The sequence below is a fragment of the Pelobates fuscus genome, chromosome 4, assembly GCF_036172605.1.
Source record: "Pelobates fuscus isolate aPelFus1 chromosome 4, aPelFus1.pri, whole genome shotgun sequence".
Classification (NCBI taxonomy): Eukaryota; Metazoa; Chordata; class Amphibia; order Anura; family Pelobatidae; genus Pelobates; species Pelobates fuscus.
The window spans coordinates 111,843,105-111,864,000 of record NC_086320.1 but is presented as its reverse complement, the minus strand read 5'-3'; the positions used below and the strand labels follow the sequence as shown (position 1 = coordinate 111,864,000).

General features: G+C 43.5%; 1 protein-coding gene across 1 annotated transcript in view; it reads left to right on the top strand.

The window, feature by feature from the left end:
* The window catches only part of RMC1 (regulator of MON1-CCZ1), a 359,458-nt gene that overhangs the window by 251,342 nt on the left and 87,220 nt on the right, over nt 1-20,896 (top strand). The gene's annotated exons all lie outside the window — the stretch shown is intronic.

Here is a 20,896-nt window from a genome sequence, read left to right as displayed (position 1 = left end):
GATATGCCCAAATTAATTGATTGGTCATATCAATATGTTTTGGTGTAGATTAACAAGAATTGCTTGTTTGCCACAGCTGCAGTAAATTTGTGCACAAGTCTAGTATTCATCACCATTTAAAGAGGTGGTGAAATTCTAAATTATAGAACATATTAACTAATGTTTGTAGGTGGAAAAAAATCTATTGCATTAACACGGTTTGGGCCAGTTTGTATCATTGAGCATTGCCTAAGTTACTCCTAACACAAATATTAGTACTTCTATTAATTTTGTCATAGATTATTGTGGTTTACTTCACTTCTCTGCTTTTAAACTAGATTATATATTGTAACCTTTTTCTTTAAGCCAATAATGTGTGTTGAGGGGGGTGCTTGCTGTGCAAACAAATCAAGATAGTGATAATTTCGTAAGTGATCTGCTTGGTATTTAAAAAAAAAATAAATAAGTGTTTTGAAATCGGTGAGTGTTTCATTCTTTATGTATTTTCCTCATCTCTTTACATTTTGTATGGTTTGTATTTATTGTGAGTTACCCTATTTTTCATTTGAGCACTTCTGTGAATATTTTGCACAGTGGATGATGATTTTGACAATAAATATGTAAGAATTTAGATGAGACTCATTTATTTAGCTGGTCCTAGAGCTGGTCATCATTGCTTTCTTAAATGGATACTATAGTCACCAGAACAACTACAGCTTATTGAATCTGTTCTGGTGAGTAGAATCATTACCTTCAGGCTTTTTGCTGTAAACACTCTTTTCAGAGAAAATGCAGTGTTTACATTACAGCCTAGTGATAACTCCACTGGCCACTCCTTAGATGGCTGTTAGAGATCCTTCCTGGGTCATGGTTGCCTAAAATACATCCACACATTCAATGTCTCCTCCCTCTGCATGTAGACACTGAACTTTCCTCATAGAGATTAATTGATTCAATTAATCTCTATGAGGAGATGCTGATTGGCCAGGGCATGCTGGCTCTGCCTCTTTGTCAGTCTCAGCCAATCCTATAAGGGAAGCATTGTGATTGGATCGGGCTACCACTTCTGATAATGTCAGTGGGCAGGTCTAAAGGAAAAAGGCACAAAATAAGCAGCTGCAGACTTGAATACAAGTAAGATTGTACTGTATTTAGGGAGACATGAGGGGACCAGGGGGCCTAGATGGTGGTTTTAACCCTATGGGTTCAGGAATACATATTTGTGTTCCTGACCCTATAGTGCTCCTTTAAATTAGCAGCAGCTGCACAGATGTTAAAGGTATATTTTATTTTTATATTCAAGAAATAGTAGTAACTCCCAGCCTGGAGCATCCATGAAAATGTTTAGATTATGCAGTCATAGTTACAGCAGTATGAGGCTGAGCATGCAGCTAAGACTGGACTCTGATATTCTGTAGGCTGTAGTCTCCTTGGTGTTTAGAGTTAGTGTTTCGGATGAGAAGTAAAACTAATAAAATTATCAAAACTGGTTAAAGCCCGGGCGATTAGACTTCTTCATTTGGCACAATAAGCGTCGAAGACTAGCACGCACTCAACTATACCGACCCAAACTGGGGGGGAACTGGGGCTACCTAATGTATGTGATTACTACTTGGCAGCACAATTAACCTAAATAATACAATGGCACCCCCCCCCCTGGACAGGAGATGCTGGGTTGACTTAAAGTCCCTAATGACAGGGATGGATCTCCTGCAGTCCTTTATATGGGTACCTAGAACTCAGAGGCCTATCCTAAGAACCACCAACCCAGCCATGTCAACCAAGACATAGTCACGTATGCACACCTGAGCACTAAAGCCACTCTCAGAACACGAGACTACTTCAGGTACTTAAAAATCCAAGACTTTGCACAACGAGCTGAAGTCAAGAAAGTAGCCTTGACACCAAGGACTTTCTTTGAAAAAACTATGCTATAACAAAACCACACAAACCAAACTTATTACGCTACTGTACGATCACCTAAATACGGCTACTGACAAAGAGGGCGGACTACAATACACTGGCCAATGGGAGGCTGACCTGGGGGGGGAGGTTTTGTAGGGAACGGAGTGGCAGGACGTCTGGGAAGCATGCACCAAGACCAAAATATGCGTAACGCTCCAGGAGCAATCATATAAAACATTATTCAGATGGTACATGACCCCGGTCAAACAGAAACATATGAAACTGAGCCCTACAGATGACTGCTGGCACCTAAGCGTTGGGAGGGGCACATATGTACACATGTGGTGGGAGTGCCCGCAGGTGTCGAGATACTGGCACAAAATAGATTTAAGCTCACAGATACTACAGAGGAGCATGACCCACAGAGGGCCTCACCAAGCACGAACAAAAGCTCCTCAATATGATTCACCTAGCAGCTTGTAGAGCTTTGGCACAGAAATGGTCATGCCAAGATCTCCCAAAGGTATCCCTGGTTAAGGCAAAGTTAAGGGATAATTACTTAATGGACAAACTCACTGCCCAAGTGAGGAACACACTGAACACTTTCCATAAGGTATGGGATCTCTGGAACAATGACACGTAGGGGACTCAGGCCCGTGGCGCGAGGTGGCATCCACACTAGTGATGTGGGATTATTAAAAAATCTTTATTGTACTTGTATTGAATTATTGCACTAACTCCATTTTAACTTCATACTGTGACAATCCTCCATTTTGTCCTCCTAACCTGACTTCTTCAATCCTCCATTTTGTCCTCATAACCTAACTTGTTCATTTTAAAACTACCTTACATGACAGAATTTCCCAGCACATCTAATACAATAAGACAAAGACTGTATGTTCTAACAAAGACATGATTAACACAGGAATTGCTGACTTTTCCTTAACTTGCAACATAGTATAATTTGAAGGCCATGAGAACACAGTAGTAATGAAATGTTCTATTCATAAGAGACCTTGCACCTGGCCACGAGGCCTGAGATCACCGACCGTGTAAAATGACGCTCAAGACCCCCTTGTCCCCACCCGTGTCCAGAACAATCCCACCTCTTGGTGGGTGGGCACGGGACTAACCACTTAGTTTTTGAGCCAATTAATAATATTGATAGGAGGACACTAATCCCGACACTTAACAATTAATCCAATTAATGATGTTTATTTGCTGATATTCTAATAATCAATGATGACGTAAAATGTCTCTTAAAAGGGCCTGCGTGCCCGCTTTTTAATCACTTGCCAATAAATTTTCTCGAAGTTATTTTAACCTGAACCTTGCGTGTCAGACTTAATTACTTCAGCGTATATACGCAATTCAATTTTATTAATTTGGACAGGAACAGATAGACATTTAAACATTTTGGTTTACTGCTAAAAAGTACCATAACAACTTGGCGCCCAACGTGGGGCATCGGGCTATGTCCGGCCGGTGAGCCGTCCTAAGGAAGACAAGGGTGGACGGAGGAATCCAGGGGGAAGGAAAGGAGATTGATCACCTCCAGGTACACGGTAGAGACTTCTGCAGAGCCACCGGTATGTTCCGGCCCCTTTGATTGACCCGTCCACGTGTCTGTGACTGCTTCCCGGGAGGACCTCAAAGACAGGTAATATCTTGCCCGGTGCCTCGTTACTCACTTGTTTACCTGCATTTTAGTCTATCTGTTGCCTGGGTGTGTTTGAATTGTTTGCCTGTTTCCCCATTTTGAGATAAAGGGGGGTGGACCTGCGGGGGATTTGCCTGGGGTTCTCTGTCTTGCTTGTTTTCCCCTTTTTGGGATAAAGGGGGGTGGACCTGAGGGGATTTGCCTGGGTCTTCAGTTTGTTAGTCTATCTGTTTGTATTTTACCCCTTTTGGGATAAAGGGGGGTGGACCTGAGGGGATTTGCCTGGGTCTTCTGTTGCCTGTTTTACAGCCTAGCTAGCGTTTTGGTAACCCACAGCTTTGGCGGGGGGGAGTCCGGTTTTGGTAACCCACAGCTTTGGCTGGGGGGAGTCCGGTTTTGGTAACCCACAGCTTCGGCTGGGGGGAGTCCGGTTTTGGTAACCCACAGCTCCGGCTGAGGGGAGTCCGGTTTTGGTAACCCACAGCTTTGGCTGGGGGGAGTCCGGTTTTGGTAACCCACAGCTTCGGCTGGGGGGAGTCCGGTTTTGGTAACCACAACCCTGAGCGCTGGGGCTGGTGGAATTCCAGTTTTCTGTTTTATTTGTGAGGGGGGCTTAGTCTTGTGGCAGGGGACTCTGTTTCCTGGGGGGATTCAAGTGGGCATTGCTTGTTTTCCGCATCACGTGGTAGTGAGACTTATAAGTGGGTTTTATAGGGGCACTACGGGAGTGAGGATAGAGGTGGCCACATTCTTGTGGACTACTGTGCAGAGGGAGGCTGACGGAACTCGGACCGGTGTCAGTTGTTTTCCGTGGCCGCTGGTAGTGAGACTTATGAAAGTTGTTCTCCGAGCGGAGACACTACGGGGTTGAGGGAGGTGACTTTGGAGTAAGCACACGAGTAAAGGAAAGGAATTACTGTTGATTTCATTTGAACTGTGATGCATGCACTGTATTTCAACTGTATTGTTGTCTTGTTTGTTTAATGAGGAGTCTCATGAACTCCTGCGTCTGTCTCTAAGGATTTTCCTTGCCTTTCATCTTTTCTACACTTCCTATATTGTTATACTATCCACTCCCATTCCTCTTAAAAGAGAAGTGATTGGTCACACACTTCTCACCTCGCTCCAATCCGTGTCTACCACCCCGGGTAGGCGGATTCAGTGACTAGTCTACGTTTTGGGAAGACGCACCTGAGAAAGTCCCACGGTTCTCGGGTGGCAGTCGAGCATTGTAGACGTTCCTGTTCAATTTTCCTTCTCTCTCTCTATATCTAGGACGCTGGTATAGGGGTAAAGGGGCTATGGGACAGGATTTAGATAAGCCCAGCAAGGGCTGGTTAGCATGTGATTTAGTAGAAAACAGAGAGGGTGAGGAGATGGTTAAAGGTGTTGAAAGGATTGCAAAAGTATGTAAAATTGCTGTACCGACATGTGGAAGATTGCAACCAGAAAGCTGGCGCAAGTTACTGGCAGAAATGAAAGGCAAGCTTACAGATAATGATTTATTAAAGACTGCTGAAGCATGGTACAGAGTAGCGAAGGCTATTCAGCTAGAAGGTTGGGTTGAGGAAGAAATAAATCACAAAGGTGTGAAATTGTTTGTGTATCATAAGAATTGTGTTGCTGGGGTTTACCCTCAGCCAGCGCCCCAAAATGGCGCCCAGGGGATGTCCATCCCCAAGGTTCAGTCAGCAATAGGTGATAGCCAGCTGACTATGTTCCCCACTCCCAATCCTCCCGAATCCCATCCCATCACCTCCCCTGTCTGCCCGGTCCTGAATTCTGACGGATCTTTCTTCACCCCTTCCCCTTCTCTAACAGTCCCATCATCCTCACCCATCCCCACGCTACCTTCCATGCCTAATCCTAACATTTCATCTGCCATTTCCTCCCTGCAATCCCTCTCCGTAGCTAATCCCCTCCCATCAGCATCCGCCCAACTAACTACCCCTCCCTCCCTTGCTCCGACTCCTCCTTCTGCACCCATCCCCACCAATCCCGTCCTGTCTCCTCCCATAACCAGCTCCACCCCAGTCCAATACCCTACCTCCTTAAATGTACCTACCCACCCTACTCTACTGCCCTGCCCTACCCCGGTTACCCTCCCTTTCCCCAAGCCACTCCCCAGGTTCCGGTCATGCCCAGTCCGGCTCAGTCTGCCCCGGAAGTGCCCATATCAAACATGGCCGCCACTTCTTCCCTTAATCCTAATGCAACTCCTTTTCCCGCCTCCAATATGGCGGCCCCCAGTTCAGCCCTGATGCCAGTAATCCCCGGTGACTACCTGTCCCCAGGTTATGACTCGCTAGCCACCCCTGCATCTGGGGCTCCTTCCCATCCCCCGATCCTTTCACCTCACGCGGGCCCTGCACCACGTAAGAGAGCCAATATCATAGAATTCGATGTCGAAGAGGAGGACAGGGTCTCCCATGTCTCATCGGAGGTTGCTGCGGGAGCCTCAGCTCATCGTTCTATCGATGATCCCTTCGGCCACAAGGGTCGGGGAGAACGGGCCCCTCCTAAGTATGTTGCTTTTAACCCCACTCAAGCTAGTGCTTTAATGAAATCACTCCCTGACCCAGAAAAGCAGCCTATGCCCTTTTACCGAGGGATAGTTCAAATTCAAAAGACTTATTCCGCCGCATGGCGTGATCTACTGAGCATTTGTGCTATTAAAGCAGGGGATGCATATTGGCCAAGCATGGCCCGACACCTCAGTACAGATCTGCTCGGCAGTGACATTGACTACCCCTCCGGAGTAACTTTTTGCAACCAATTAAGAGATTGGGCTAAGGACAAACTTGCAGATCAGGCTGCTGGCCTTACTGATGTTATACAAGATAAAGGAGAATCAGTGGAAAGGTTTCATGCAAGACTGTATCAAATGTTCACAGATTTGGGGTTTGATCTTACTGACAAAATTCATTCACAAATGCTGTCCGGTGCTTTTGTCCAAGGTGTTAAAGACCCAATACGCAAGGGAATTATCGCTGCCCGCCCTGAATATAAGGTTGTTCCCCTGGATACTTTACTCCTAGTTGCTAGGGGCCTAGAGTCTGCCCAGACCCCCAGAAGGCCAAGCTCTGCTCCTCTTATGGTGGCACGCACTACCCCTATTCCCAAGGGTACCAGACCAGAGGATGGTGTTTGTTTTAATTGCAAGGTCAAAGGGCATTTTAAAAGTGATTGCCCGGAACCCAGGAGAGAGCCAAGAAAGCCATCCAGGCCTGCCCCGGCCCCTAAGGCCGAGAAGGAGGTTCCAATAATTGAGGAACCAGATGATTAGGAAATTGGCAAGCCTGTGTCATTAACCCCTGTTATGGCAGTGTCTACAGGGGATAAGGGGGGGCCACTTGCTACAGTGACTTTACCCATTGAGGGCCAACCAACCACATTTCTTGTTGACACAGGTGCAGCCCGTAGTGTTCTGAGAGAACAAGACCTGCCAGACCCATCTTTCCTGTCCAATATTGATGTCTCTTGTGTTGGAGTGGATGGCCAGCCAAGACACAGCCCTTTAACAACTCCACTACGAGTTGGCTCTAGCCTGCTTGCTCGTTTTGTGGTATCCTCCACTTGCCCAATTAACCTGTTAGGTGCTGATGTTCTCTCACGTCTGCAAGCATCCATCACCTTCACCCCAGATGGGCAAATAGAAATGACTACACCTCTATCTGAATCAGACACCTCAGCCTTGTGCTCCTTGCCTCTGATGCTGCATTTGGAAAAGCCCCGTGAGAAAGCAGCAGAATTAAGGTCCAATTTCCCAGAGGTATTAAAAACACAGGTGCCCGCCAAGTTATGGTCCTCAGGCCCAGAGGACATAGGTCACCTAAATGTTCCCCCTGTGGTGGTAAAGCTTATTCCAGGAGCTAAGTTACCAAGAAAGCCACAATATCCATTAAAACCAGCACAGGCTGCTGCCATTTCTATCCACATCAAGGCACTCTTGGAGAAGGGTGCCCTGGTAAAATGTAAATCTGAATGCAACACCCCATTATTCCCTGTGAAAAAGAAAACTCCAAAAGGTGAGCCAGAGAAGTACAGGATGGTTCAGGATCTCCGTGCTGTCAATGAAGCTACCGTCCTGGACACCCCTCTTGTACCAAATCCCCATACTCTGCTCTCTGGAGTCCCACCATCTGCAAAATTTTTCACAGTCATAGACCTGGCCAATGCCTTTTTCAGTGTCCCACTGGACCCATCTTGTCAATACCTGTTTGCCTTCACCCATGAAATGCAACAGTATACCTGGACTGTCATGCCCCAAGGGGCACAAAATTCTCCAAGTCAATTTGCAAAGGCCATGGCCACCATCCTTGACCCATGGCAAGCCGAGCACCCAGAAGTTGTTCTGCTCCAGTATGTGGATGATTTGTTGCTCTGTGGAGATGATATACCCACTACTGAAAATTGCTCAATTAGTCTCCTTTGCTATTTGGCAGAACAAGGATGCAAAGCCTCGCTCATCAAGCTCCAATTCTGCCAACCTTCAGTAATTTTCCTTGGACATTGCCTATCTCAAGGCACCAGACATCTTACTCGGGACCGGGTAAGAGCTGTACTGGACATTCCACCTCCAAGGACTTCAAAGTCTCTTCATGCCTTCCTAGGCCTCATTTCCTACTGCAGAGCATGGATCCCAGAAGCCTCTCTGCTTATGCAACCTCTCTATGATGCACTTAAGTCTGACCCATTCTGTTTGACTAATGAAGCTCTGGACAATTTCAATGCTCTCAAACGTGCCATTGCTTCTGCTCCTGCCTTGGGCCTACCTGACTACTCCAAACCTTTCAAATTATTTGTCTCTGAAAGACAAGGCCATGCAACAGGAGTTCTCACCCAAACTAATGACTTAAGAGGCCGCCAGAGGCCTATTGGATATTTCTCATGTCAACTGGACATTGTGGCCAGAGGGACTCCTTCCTGTCTCAGGGCTGTTTTTGCTGCAAGAGAGCTCATAGAAAGAACCTCAGACCTGGTCCTTGGCCACCCTCTGGTTGTTTTGGCCCCTCATGACATTTCTGCCATCATCAACCAAGTCCAGCTCAAGCACGTGTCTCCAGCCAGACACCTACGCCTACAGTGTCATCTTCTTCTACCTGACAACATTTCCATCCAAAGATGTCAAGTTCTTAACCCATCCAATCTTCTTCCACTCCCTGAGGGGGGTATCTATTATGGATTTATCACGGATGAAACCTACATTTACCTGCTCTGTGGATGTATCAAGAAAGTCATGCATCCACATTTGACATTTTATGAAGATGAAAAGCCTCTCTGTGAAGGCCCAGATTACGCCTTCTGTACCATGTGGTACAAACCAAACATTACTCCCGAACCTTGCTATGAAGATGAGCTTTACCACTGGACTGATGTGAAGCTCACTGCTCAAGATTTCTATTGTGACTCTGAAGGCAATAGCATGGTCTTGGTCCAACTACCTCAACAACTTAACTACCTCTACCACCATTGGGATACTGCTATCCCACATATTCCTGTTACCAAATTGAAGACAAGGTCATGGAATGATCTTGGGCCCATGGCGAAGCTATGGGCCACCATGGATGAAGAACAGCTACAGGAAAATGGTATTGCCAAATACCCAACAACTGACCTTCTGGAAGCATGGCCACGCCACTTCCTAGAAAAAGAATTTCAAGATCTGGTCATAGTGAATGATTATGACCCTGAAACACCTCATGACTGTTTTGAACAGATGAAAATGGAGACAGTGCACCTACCAACTGTGCATGAGAATCCATTACCAGATCCAGATTTTACCCTGTTTGTGGACGGTTCAAGATATGCTGATGAAGAAGGAAGATATCATACAGGATATGCCGTAACCACAACAGATGAAGTTATCAAATCATCATCCTTACCGCCAGCAATGTCTGCGCAAGAAGCTGAATTACAGGCTCTGACTTCAGCATGCAAAATTTCCGAAGGAAAACGTGCCAACATCTATACAGATTCAAGATATGCTCTGGGTGTGGCACATGACTTCGGCCTAATTTGGAAGACAAGAGGATTTCTTACCACCGCCGGTACACCAGTCAAGCATAGCACTGCAATCAAGGAGCTAATGGATGCCCTCCTACTCCCTAAAGAAGTGGCCGTTTTGAAGGTAAAGGCCCATGGGAAATTGGATACAGATGAAGCAAAGGGCAACCATTTGGCTGATCAGGCTGCTAAGCTAGCAGCCAGGGATCTGCAGGAAGTGGATGAAGAAGTGTCCGGACAAGAAGAAGAAGAAGTCCCTATTTTTGCTCTGCAAACTCTTCCTACTGATTTGCGAATTTTGCGAGAACAGCAAGCTGCAGTCACTCCTGAAGAAATCCAGAAATGGAAAAAGAAAGGAGCTGTCCAAAAGGACGGAGTATATTACAACAACTTCAAATTTTGTCTTCCCAAAAATTTATATCCAGTAGTTGTCCAATGGGCACATGGGCCTGCACACCTGTCAAAGGAATTGATGGCCGCCCTCATACAGAAGTATTATGAAGCACCCGGAATCACAACATTGATCAGCAGCTTCTGTAAGGCCTGTGTAATTTGTGCAAAATGCAATCCAGAAAGACCAATCAAGGTGCCTGCAAAACATCTGGCAAAGCCCATGTACCCCTTCCAGCGAATTCAAATTGACCACATCCAAATGCCCAAGAGTGGGCCCCATGAATATGCACTAGTCATAGTGGACATGTTCTCAGGATGGCCAGAGGCCTACCCAGTGGCCAATATCACTGCAAAAACAACCGCAAGACGCCTACTTACAGAGATAGTATGTAGGTTCGGACTCCCAGAAGTCATTGAAAGTGACCAAGGCCCAGCTTTCACAGCGACAGTGACTAAAGAAATTTGGACTGCTCTAGGGGTGACTCTAGCCTTCCACACCCCTTACCACCCACAAAGTAGTGGTAAAGTAGAGCGCATGAATGGCACTCTAAAAGCCAGAATGTTAAAAATGTCACAAGAAACAAAAATGCCCTGGCCAGAAAGCCTGTCAATAGCTTTATTTAGTGTTAGGCACACACCTAGAGGGAAGCATTCACTGTCCCCATATGAGATTCTATTTGGGACAGCACCCAGACTAGGTTGTTATTATCCGCAGCAGTTACAACTCCAATCAGATGTGTTAGTAGACTATGTAACTGAACTTGCAAATGCCTTAGACAAAATACATGCCCAAGTTTTCTCTTCAATTCCAGATCCCGATTTGGATACAGGTACCCACAACCTGCTTCCCGGAGATTGGGTTCTGGTCAAGAAGTTTGTGCGGAAAAATACCCTGGAACCAAGATTTGACGGTCCATTCCAAGTTCTCCTGATTACCGCAACCTCCGTCAAACTGGCCGGTAGGCCAAATTGGATCCACGCTTCCCACTGCAAGAAATCTCCTGCCCCAGAGGAAGCAGATACCGCACAAGCATGCACCTCTGGTACACCTTCTCCTTAATTAGCCTCATAAAGGCCCAGCAAGTAGCCATTACCAAAGATGTTAGTGGGTACACCTTCTGGTATAATTCATCGTGCACCCATGTGGCTACTTATACCTTTGACTATTGTGATATCGTAGAATGCCCATTTCCCACATCACAAATCCAGAGTATCTATAGAGATATCCCTCATTCAAAAGACCCATATGTTTGTGTAGTTGACAAGCAATGGGGGCACAATTGTAACCATTGGGGGGCGGCGGGATGGAATGCCGGGCCTGCCTGGGGTTACAAACCAAAAAGTGCCTTATCTAAAGTAGATGATCATGGTAGATCCCTTCTCCAGAGAATGACTTTGAGAAAGCCTGGGGGGGGGTACACCTATGAAATTAATCCTTAACATTGAGCATCCAAGCCCAACAGATGCAGACCAGTATGTGATGGGAATGTATTGGAAAAAGGGTTCCTACCGTAAATTAGGGCATTTCTACCTCAAAGATATGTGCAACTCTTCTGAGTGGCAAGGGGCTACCCATATGGTCCCTAACCCATTAAAACCTCATATCCAGACCTTTCAAGACATGATGGCCATTGCTAACCCCACCTTTGAAGATACCATGGCCGCTGAAACAGGTTTTAATGATGTAAATTTATGGTTAGAATGGATGAAATATAATGCTAATAAGCATAATAAGACCGCATGCTATGTGTGTGGCGGTGCCCGGCCTCACCTGGGTACTGTACCTCTAATCCTGCCAGTAGATGTAGAGGAATGTGTTTTAAGCCTTTTTGCCTATCACTATAATTTTAACAGGTCCATATGTATTGCATGGACAAAGGAGTATCCTCTCCTAACCAAGGATGTCAAACCCCCAGATGGTATTACCGTGTATAAAGGTAATTACACTTGTTATGCTAATTATGATGGAATTGGTAAATTCTTAGGTAACTTCTCTAAGGGGTATTGTGCTCCCTACAGAAATGTCTCTATGAACTTGTTGCAGTTTCACACCAGGTCACTAGGGGATATTTACTGGTTGTGTGGGGATTTACAGCTAAGATCCAGAATGGACAAAGAGTGGTGGGGGGAGTGTACTCTGGCTAAAGCCATTATGCCTATACATATCATCTCTGACACACACCTCGTCACCCATGAGTCCAGGCACACTAAGGTTAAGCGTGACGCCCCAGTGAAAGGAAGTTTTGATCCTCATGTGTATATTGATGCCATTGGAGTGCCTAGGGGGGTACCCAATGAGTTTAAAGCAAGAGATGAAGTTGCTGCAGGATTTGAATCACTTTTTGCCATAGTTACCACAAACAAGAATTTAAATTGGATAAATTACATTTATTATAATCAACAGCGTTTTGTTAATTATACCAGAGACGCCCTCCAGGGATTGGCCGAACAGTTGCAGGCCACATCCCAAATGGCTTCTCAGAATAGAATGGCCCTAGATATGATCTTAGCCGAAAAAGGAGGGGTTTGTAAAATTTTGCCCGACACCATGACATGTTGTACCTATATCCCAGAAAACACAGGCCCTAATGGTAAAGTTACATTAGCCATAGAGAAATTAAATGACCTGTCTGAAGAGTTAAAAAGGAATTCTGGGATAAAAGATCCCTGGGAAAGATGGTTTGGTTGGATGACAGGATGGCAAAAGGCTTTAATGCATATTGGTATGGCTATACTAATTTTTCTTTTTATCTTTGCTCTTCTCTTTTGTTGTATCCTCCCATGTCTGAGAAAGTCCCTCATGAAGACTGTTGACCAAGCGGCACCCACTTTCACTCATCTCGAAGTTGATGACCAAGATTTCCAAGACATCAACTCACCCTGTCTGCCGCTGCAAACAATCCCTTTTATTGATAAAGTGCAGGAATTCTAGGAAGGGACTAGCTTAGGGACAGCATCTGTCAGTGAATGGTAAAGGCCCCGTGTGGAGAAGTGGTGGGTTAGCTGCCATGGGACACCCATGGGTGTGAAGTGTTCGAGAGCCATACTGACGGATGAGTTAGCCTATCAGGGTCAGATCTAGGGACAGTCTTGCACTTTGCATTAACACCTAGCTAGCGGCCACGGGGTTTCTGTGCCTTTGGGTTAACACGTCTTCCTGGTACTAACCTAATAAAGTTTTTATCTCTTAGAATCTAACATTTCATAGGGGGGACTGATGTGGGATTATTAAAAATCTTTATTGTACTTGTATTGAATTATTGCACTAACTCCATTTTAACTTCATACTGTGACAATCCTCCATTTTGTCCTCCTAACCTGACTTCTTCAATCCTCCATTTTGTCCTCATAACCTAACTTGTTCATTTTAAAACTACCTTACATGACAGAATTTCCCAGCACATCTAATACAATAAGACAAAGACTGTATGTTCTAACAAAGACATGATTAACACAGGAATTGCTGACTTTTCCTTAACTTGCAACATAGTATAATTTGAAGGCCATGAGAACACAGTAGTAATGAAATGTTCTATTCATAAGAGACCTTGCACCTGGCCACGAGGCCTGAGATCACCGACCGTGTAAAATGACGCTCAAGACCCCCTTGTCCCCACCCGTGTCCAGAACAATCCCACCTCTTGGTGGGTGGGCACGGGACTAACCACTTAGTTTTTGAGCCAATTAATAATATTGATAGGAGGACACTAATCCCGACACTTAACAATTAATCCAATTAATGATGTTTATTTGCTGATATTCTAATAATCAATGATGACGTAAAATGTCTCTTAAAAGGGCCTGCGTGCCCGCTTTTTAATCACTTGCCAATAAATTTTCTCGAAGTTATTTTAACCTGAACCTTGCGTGTCAGACTTAATTACTTCAGCGTATATACGCAATTCAATTTTATTAATTTGGACAGGAACAGATAGACATTTAAACATTTTGGTTTACTGCTAAAAAGTACCATAACACTAGCACCCACCAGCAGGAACAGCTGGGATCAACCACAGTGCCGTAGACATACCAGAACCACGATGGGTGGCAACGGCACCACTAACAGAAGGGTATCTGGCCAATGCCAAGACTCATGGCACAGGCCACTAAGACTCATGGGGAAGAACGACACAACCCTGACCTTGGCCACCAAGAGATCACTCATTTCTCTACTTCATAATTTCTTTTTCCGTTGTTCTATCCTTCTTTCTTTCCTTTTTTCTTTTATCTGTCCCGCATGTACTCTAGACTTGCAATTTGGCAGGAGGAGAGGAGGGCTTGAGTATAACTAATATTTACAGATGGCTACAATGGACTGGCATAAGCTGGTACAAGCTCTCAAGAAAAACTGATGTAATGTAAAGAAAATATACCTTCATCATGTATAATTATGTAATAACTGTTCTTAAGTAAGCGTTTATTGACTGAGACCAGTCCACGCAGCCTACTCCTCGAAAGTACTGCCATTGTATATAGTTGATATTGCTTGGAAAAACTAGAAAAACCCTGATGACATTGCAAAAAATATTGGACATTGTACGTAAAATGACTACTGTACTAACTAACCACATTTACTTTCTGTAACCCACAAGTTAATGTTACACTGTCATGGCTTTTGCATACGTCTGTCTTGTCATACTATTGCTTGTCTATCAGTGCAAAAATAAAGAATTATACTAACACCAGCGATGGTGGTGAGCCAGGAGTTGCCAGTGGTTTTAGTGTGTGTATGGTGTATGCAGTGTGTGTTTGTGTTGTTTTTTTAATGTGCGTATGGTGGTTTCAGTGTGTGTATGGTGAATGCAGTGTGTGTTGTGGTTTTAGTGTGTGTATGGTGAATGCAGTGTGTGTGTTGTGGTTTTAGAGTGTGTATGGTGTATGCATTGTGTTTGTGTTGTGATTTTAGTGTGTGTATGGTAAATGCAGTGTGTGTGTTATGGTTTGAGTGTGTGTATGGTGAATGTAGTGTGTGTTTGTGTTGTGGTTTTAGTGTGTGTATGGTGAATGCAGTGTATGTTGTGGTTTTAGTGTGTGTATGGTGAATGCAGTGTGTGTTGTGGTTTTAGTATGTGTATGGTGAATGCAGTGTGTGTTTGTGGTTTTAGTGTGTATGGTGAATGCAGTGTGTGTTGTGGTTTTAGTGTGTCTATTGTGGATGCAGTGTGTGTGTTGTGGTTTTAGTGTGTGTATGGTGAATGCAGTGTGTGTGTTGTGGTTTTAGTGTGTGTATGGTGGATGCAGTGTGTGTGTTGTGGTTTTAGAGTGTGTATGGTGTATGCATTGTGTGTTTGTGTTGTGATTTTAGTGTGTGTATGGTAAATGCAGTGTGTGTGTTATGGTTTTAGTGTGTGTATGGTGAATGTAGTGTGTGTTTGTGTTGTGGTTTTAGTGTGTGTATGGTGAATGCAGTGTGTGTTGTGGTTTTAGTGTGTGTATGGTGAATGCAGTGTGTGTTGTGGTTTTAGTATGTGTATGGTGAATGCAGTGTGTGTTGTGGTTTTAGTGTATGGTAGATGCAGTGTGTGTGTTGTGGTTTTAGTGTGTGTATGGTGAATAAAGTGTGTTTGTGTTGTGGTTTTAGTGTGTATGGTGGTTGTAGTGTGTGTATGGTAAATGCAGTGTGTGTGTTGTGGTATTATTGGGTGTATGGTGAATGCAGTGTGTGTTTGTGTTGTGGTTTTTGTGTGTGTATGGTGAATGTAGTGTGTGTGTTGTGGTTTTAGTGTATGTATGGTGAATGTAGTGTGTGTTGTGGTTTTAGTGTGTGTATGATTAATGCAGTGTGTGTATTGTGGTTTTAGCGTGTGTATGGTGAATGCAGTGTGTGTTTGTGTTGTGGTTTTAGTGTGTATAGTGTATGCAGTGTGTGTTTGTGTTGTGGTTTTAGTGTGTGTATGGTGTATGCAGTGTGTGTTTGTGTTGTGGTTTTAGTGTGTGTATGGTGTATGCAGTGTGTGTTTGTGTTGTGGTTTTAGTGTGTGTATGGTGAATGCAGTGTATGTTGTGGTTTTAGTGTGTGTATGGTGAATGCAGTGTGTGTTGTGGTTTTAGTATGTGTATGGTGAATGCAGTGTGTGTTTGTGGTTTTAGTGTGTATGGTGAATGCAGTGTGTGTTGTGGTTTTAGTGTGTCTATTGTGGATGCAGTGTGTGTGTTGTGGTTTTAGTGTGTGTATGGTGAATGCAGTGTGTGTGTTGTGGTTTTAGTGTGTGTATGGTGGATGCAGTGTGTGTGTTGTGGTTTTAGAGTGTGTATGGTGTATGCATTGTGTGTTTGTGTTGTGATTTTAGTGTGTGTATGGTAAATGCAGTGTGTGTGTTATGGTTTTAGTGTGTGTATGGTGAATGTAGTGTGTGTTTGTGTTGTGGTTTTAGTGTGTGTATGGTGAATGCAGTGTGTGTTGTGGTTTTAGTGTGTGTATGGTGAATGCAGTGTGTGTTGTGGTTTTAGTATGTGTATGGTGAATGCAGTGTGTGTTGTGGTTTTAGTGTATGGTAGATGCAGTGTGTGTGTTGTGGTTTTAGTGTGTGTATGGTGAATAAAGTGTGTTTGTGTTGTGGTTTTAGTGTGTATGGTGGTTGTAGTGTGTGTATGGTAAATGCAGTGTGTGTGTTGTGGTATTATTGGGTGTATGGTGAATGCAGTGTGTGTTTGTGTTGTGGTTTTTGTGTGTGTATGGTGAATGTAGTGTTTGTGTTGTGGTTTTAGTGTATGTATGGTGAATGTAGTGTGTGTTGTGGTTTTAGTGTGTGTATGATTAATGCAGTGTGTGTATTGTGGTTTTAGCGTGTGTATGGTGAATGCAGTGTGTGTTTGTGTTGTGGTTTTAGTGTGTATAGTGTATGCAGTGTGTGTTTGTGTTGTGGTTTTAGTGTGTGTATGGTGTATGCAGTGTGTGTTTGTGTTGTGGTTTTAGTGTGTGTATGGTGTATGCAGTGTGTGTTTGTGTTGTGGTTTTAGTGTGTGTATGGTGAATGCAGTGTGTGTGTTGTGTTTTTTTTAGTGTGTGTATGGTGTATGCAGTGTGTGTTTGTGTTGTGGTTTTAGTGTGTGTATGGTGTATGCAGTGTGTGTGTTGTGGTTTTAGTGTGTGTATGGTGAATGCAGTGTGTGTGTTGTGTTTTTTTAGTGTGTGTATGGTGAATGCAATGTGTGTTTGTGTTGTGGTTTTAGTGTGTGTATGGTGAATGCAGTGTGTGTTGTGGTTTTAGTGTGTGTATGGTAAATGCAGTGTGTGTGTTGTGGTTTTAGTGTGTGTATGGTGAATGCAGTGTGTGTTTGTGTTGTGGTTTTAGTGTGTGTATGGTGTATGCAGTGTGTGTTTGTGTTGTGGTTTTAGTGTGTGTATGGTGTATGCAGTGTGTGTTTGTGTTGTGGTTTTAGTGTGTGTATGGTGTATGCAGTGTGTGTTTGTGTTGTGGTTTTAGTGTGTGTATGGTGTATGCAGCGTGTGTTTGTGTTGTGGTTTTAGTGTGTGTATGGTGTATGCAGCGTGTGTTTATGTTGTGGTTTTAGTGTGTGTATGGTGAATGCAACTAGAAAAACCCTGATGACATTGCAAAAAATATTGGACATTGTACGTAAAATGACTACTGTACTAACTAACCACATTTACTTTCTGTAACCCACAAGTTAATGTTACACTGTCATGGCTTTTGCATACGTCTGTCTTGTCATACTATTGCTTGTCTATCAGTGCAAAAATAAAGAATTATACTAACACCAGCGATGGTGGTGAGCCAGGAGTTGCCAGTGGTTTTAGTGTGTGTATGGTGTATGCAGTGTGTGTTTGTGTTGTTTTTTTAATGTGCGTATGGTGGTTTCAGTGTGTGTATGGTGAATGCAGTGTGTGTTGTGGTTTTAGTGTGTGTATGGTGAATGCAGTGTGTGTGTTGTGGTTTTAGTGTGTCTATGGTTAATGTAGTTTGTGTGTTGTGGTTTTAGTGTGTGTATGGTGAATGCAGTGTGTGTGTTGTGGTTTTAGAGTGTGTATGGTGTATGCATTGTGTTTGTGTTGGGATTTTAGTGTGTGTATGGTAAATGCAGTGTGTGTGTTATGGTTTGAGTGTGTGTATGGTGAATGTAGTGTGTGTTTGTGTTGTGGTTTTAGTGTGTGTATGGTGAATGCAGTGTATGTTGTGGTTTTAGTGTGTGTATGGTGAATGCAGTGTGTGTTGTGGTTTTAGTATGTGTATGGTGAATGCAGTGTGTGTTTGTGGTTTTAGTGTGTATGGTGAATGCAGTGTGTGTTGTGGTTTTAGTGTGTCTATTGTGGATGCAGTGTGTGTGTTGTGGTTTTAGTGTGTGTATGGTGAATGCAGTGTGTGTGTTGTGGTTTTAGTGTGTGTATGGTGGATGCAGTGTGTGTGTTGTGGTTTTAGAGTGTGTATGGTGTATGCATTGTGTGTTTGTGTTGTGATTTTAGTGTGTGTATGGTAAATGCAGTGTGTGTGTTATGGTTTTAGTGTGTGTATGGTGAATGTAGTGTGTGTTTGTGTTGTGGTTTTAGTGTGTGTATGGTGAATGCAGTGTGTGTTGTGGTTTTAGTGTGTGTATGGTGAATGCAGTGTGTGTTGTGGTTTTAGTATGTGTATGGTGAATGCAGTGTGTGTTGTGGTTTTAGTGTATGGTAGATGCAGTGTGTGTGTTGTGGTTTTAGTGTGTGTATGGTGAATAAAGTGTGTTTGTGTTGTGGTTTTAGTGTGTATGGTGGTTGTAGTGTGTGTATGGTAAATGCAGTGTTTGTGTTGTGGTATTATTGGGTGTATGGTGAATGCAGTGTGTGTTTGTGTTGTGGTTTTTGTGTGTGTATGGTGAATGTAGTGTGTGTGTTGTGGTTTTAGTGTATGTATGGTGAATGTAGTGTGTGTTGTGGTTTTAGTGTGTGTATGATTAATGCAGTGTGTGTATTGTGGTTTTAGCGTGTGTATGGTGAATGCAGTGTGTGTTTGTGTTGTGGTTTTAGTGTGTATAGTGTATGCAGTGTGTGTTTGTGTTGTGGTTTTAGTGTGTGTATGGTGTATGCAGTGTGTGTTTGTGTTGTGGTTTTAGTGTGTGTATGGTGTATGCAGTGTGTGTTTGTGTTGTGGTTTTAGTGTGTGTATGGTGAATGCAGTGTGTGTGTTGTGTTTTTTTTAGTGTGTGTATGGTGTATGCAGTGTGTGTTTGTGTTGTGGTTTTAGTGTGTGTATGGTGTATGCAGTGTGTGTGTTGTGGTTTTAGTGTGTGTATGGTGAATGCAGTGTGTGTGTTGTGTTTTTTTAGTGTGTGTATGGTGAATGCAATGTGTGTTTGTGTTGTGGTTTTTGTGTGTGTATGGTGAATGCAGTGTGTGTTGTGGTTTTAGTGTGTGTATGGTAAATGCAGTGTGTGTGTTGTGGTTTTAGTGTGTGTATGGTGAATGCAGTGTGTGTTTGTGTTGTGGTTTTAGTGTGTGTATGGTGTATGCAGTGTGTGTTTGTGTTGTGGTTTTAGTGTGTGTATGGTGTATGCAGTGTGTGTTTGTGTAGTGGTTTTAGTGTGTGTATGGTGTATGCAGTGTGTGTTTGTGTTGTGGTTTTAGTGTGTGTATGGTGTATGCAGCGTGTGTTTGTGTTGTGGTTTTAGTGTGTGTATGGTGTATGCAGCGTGTGTTTATGTTGTGGTTTTAGTGTGTGTATGGTGAATGCAGCGTGTGTTTGTGTTGTGGTTTGAGTGTGTGTATGGTGAATGCAGCGTGTGTTTGTGTTGTGGTTTGATTGTGTGTATGGTGTATGCAGTGTGTGTTTGTGTTGTGGTTTTAGTGTGTATATGGTGAATGCGGTGTGTGTTTGTGTTGTGGTTTTAGTGTGTGTATGGTGAATGCAGTGTGTGTTTGTGTTGTGGTTTTAGTGTGTGTAAATGTGTAAAATAGGGGCTGCATTGGGGGGAGGGGAACCTTTTTCGTGGTATTTACATTTATTTAACACACAATTTTATTCCCCCCTCCCTGATTCTTACCTGGCTAGGGAAAGAGGAGATTGCATCCTGGTGGTCTGGTAGAGGGAGCCAGCCGCTGTACAATGTAGGCAGGGGCCACCGGGCCAGCCAGCACCATCTTTTTTTTTTTCTCTTTATTTTTGGTGTGCAAAAAAGTAACAGTAAGCCTTGATGTGCCACAACAGCTACATCAGAGTACGTTAATAAACATTTGCATTACAGGTCGTGGTAAGCGAGTGTCAGGCACATTTTTGGTTAAAGATAACAAAATTGCAACAGTGTAAGTTCTCGATCAGCGTAAACAAAAGAGTTCAGCACCATCTTAACTTTCCTGTGCCTGTAACTCTCGCAAGCTGTGCCTGCGTGCCGCGCGGAGCGTTGCCATGGAAACCCGTGACAACGCTCTGCCGGCCGCGGAGCTCACGAGAGTTACATATTATTTAATAATTTTTATTATATCAAAAATGTATGTCTTGGCACTGTTTCCCCTATTAATGATTTAAAGCTAAGAATTCACTATTTAAGAAGTCACTATTTTAATTCTCCTAGATCCTAGAGGAAGTTTCATTAGAAGAGTTTATCTCACACATAAATCACAAATTAATTATAAAAATATAATTTATTGTGACAATAATAATAATAATATGTAATATGCGTGACAATCAGTGAATACTTAGGTATAGCAAAAGTATACAATATGGCAGTGGTTTTAACACAATATAGACAGCTAAAAAGCAAGTTATATGCAACAGTTGTCAACAGTTTAAGTTTTACGACAGGACATCAACTTAACATAGAACACAGCATCTCAGCACAGCGTAAAGCAATAATTCTTTCCTGGCTAATCATGGCAGCATCACTTATGGGTAGCTCCTCCCTTAGCAGTCACAGGACAGGAATTAATTAGATTAATTAATTAGACTGATAGGTATAAAGAGTCTTTCCTCCCTTTACACCACAGTCTTTTTTCCTGTCCTTAACTAGTTCTACAGGACT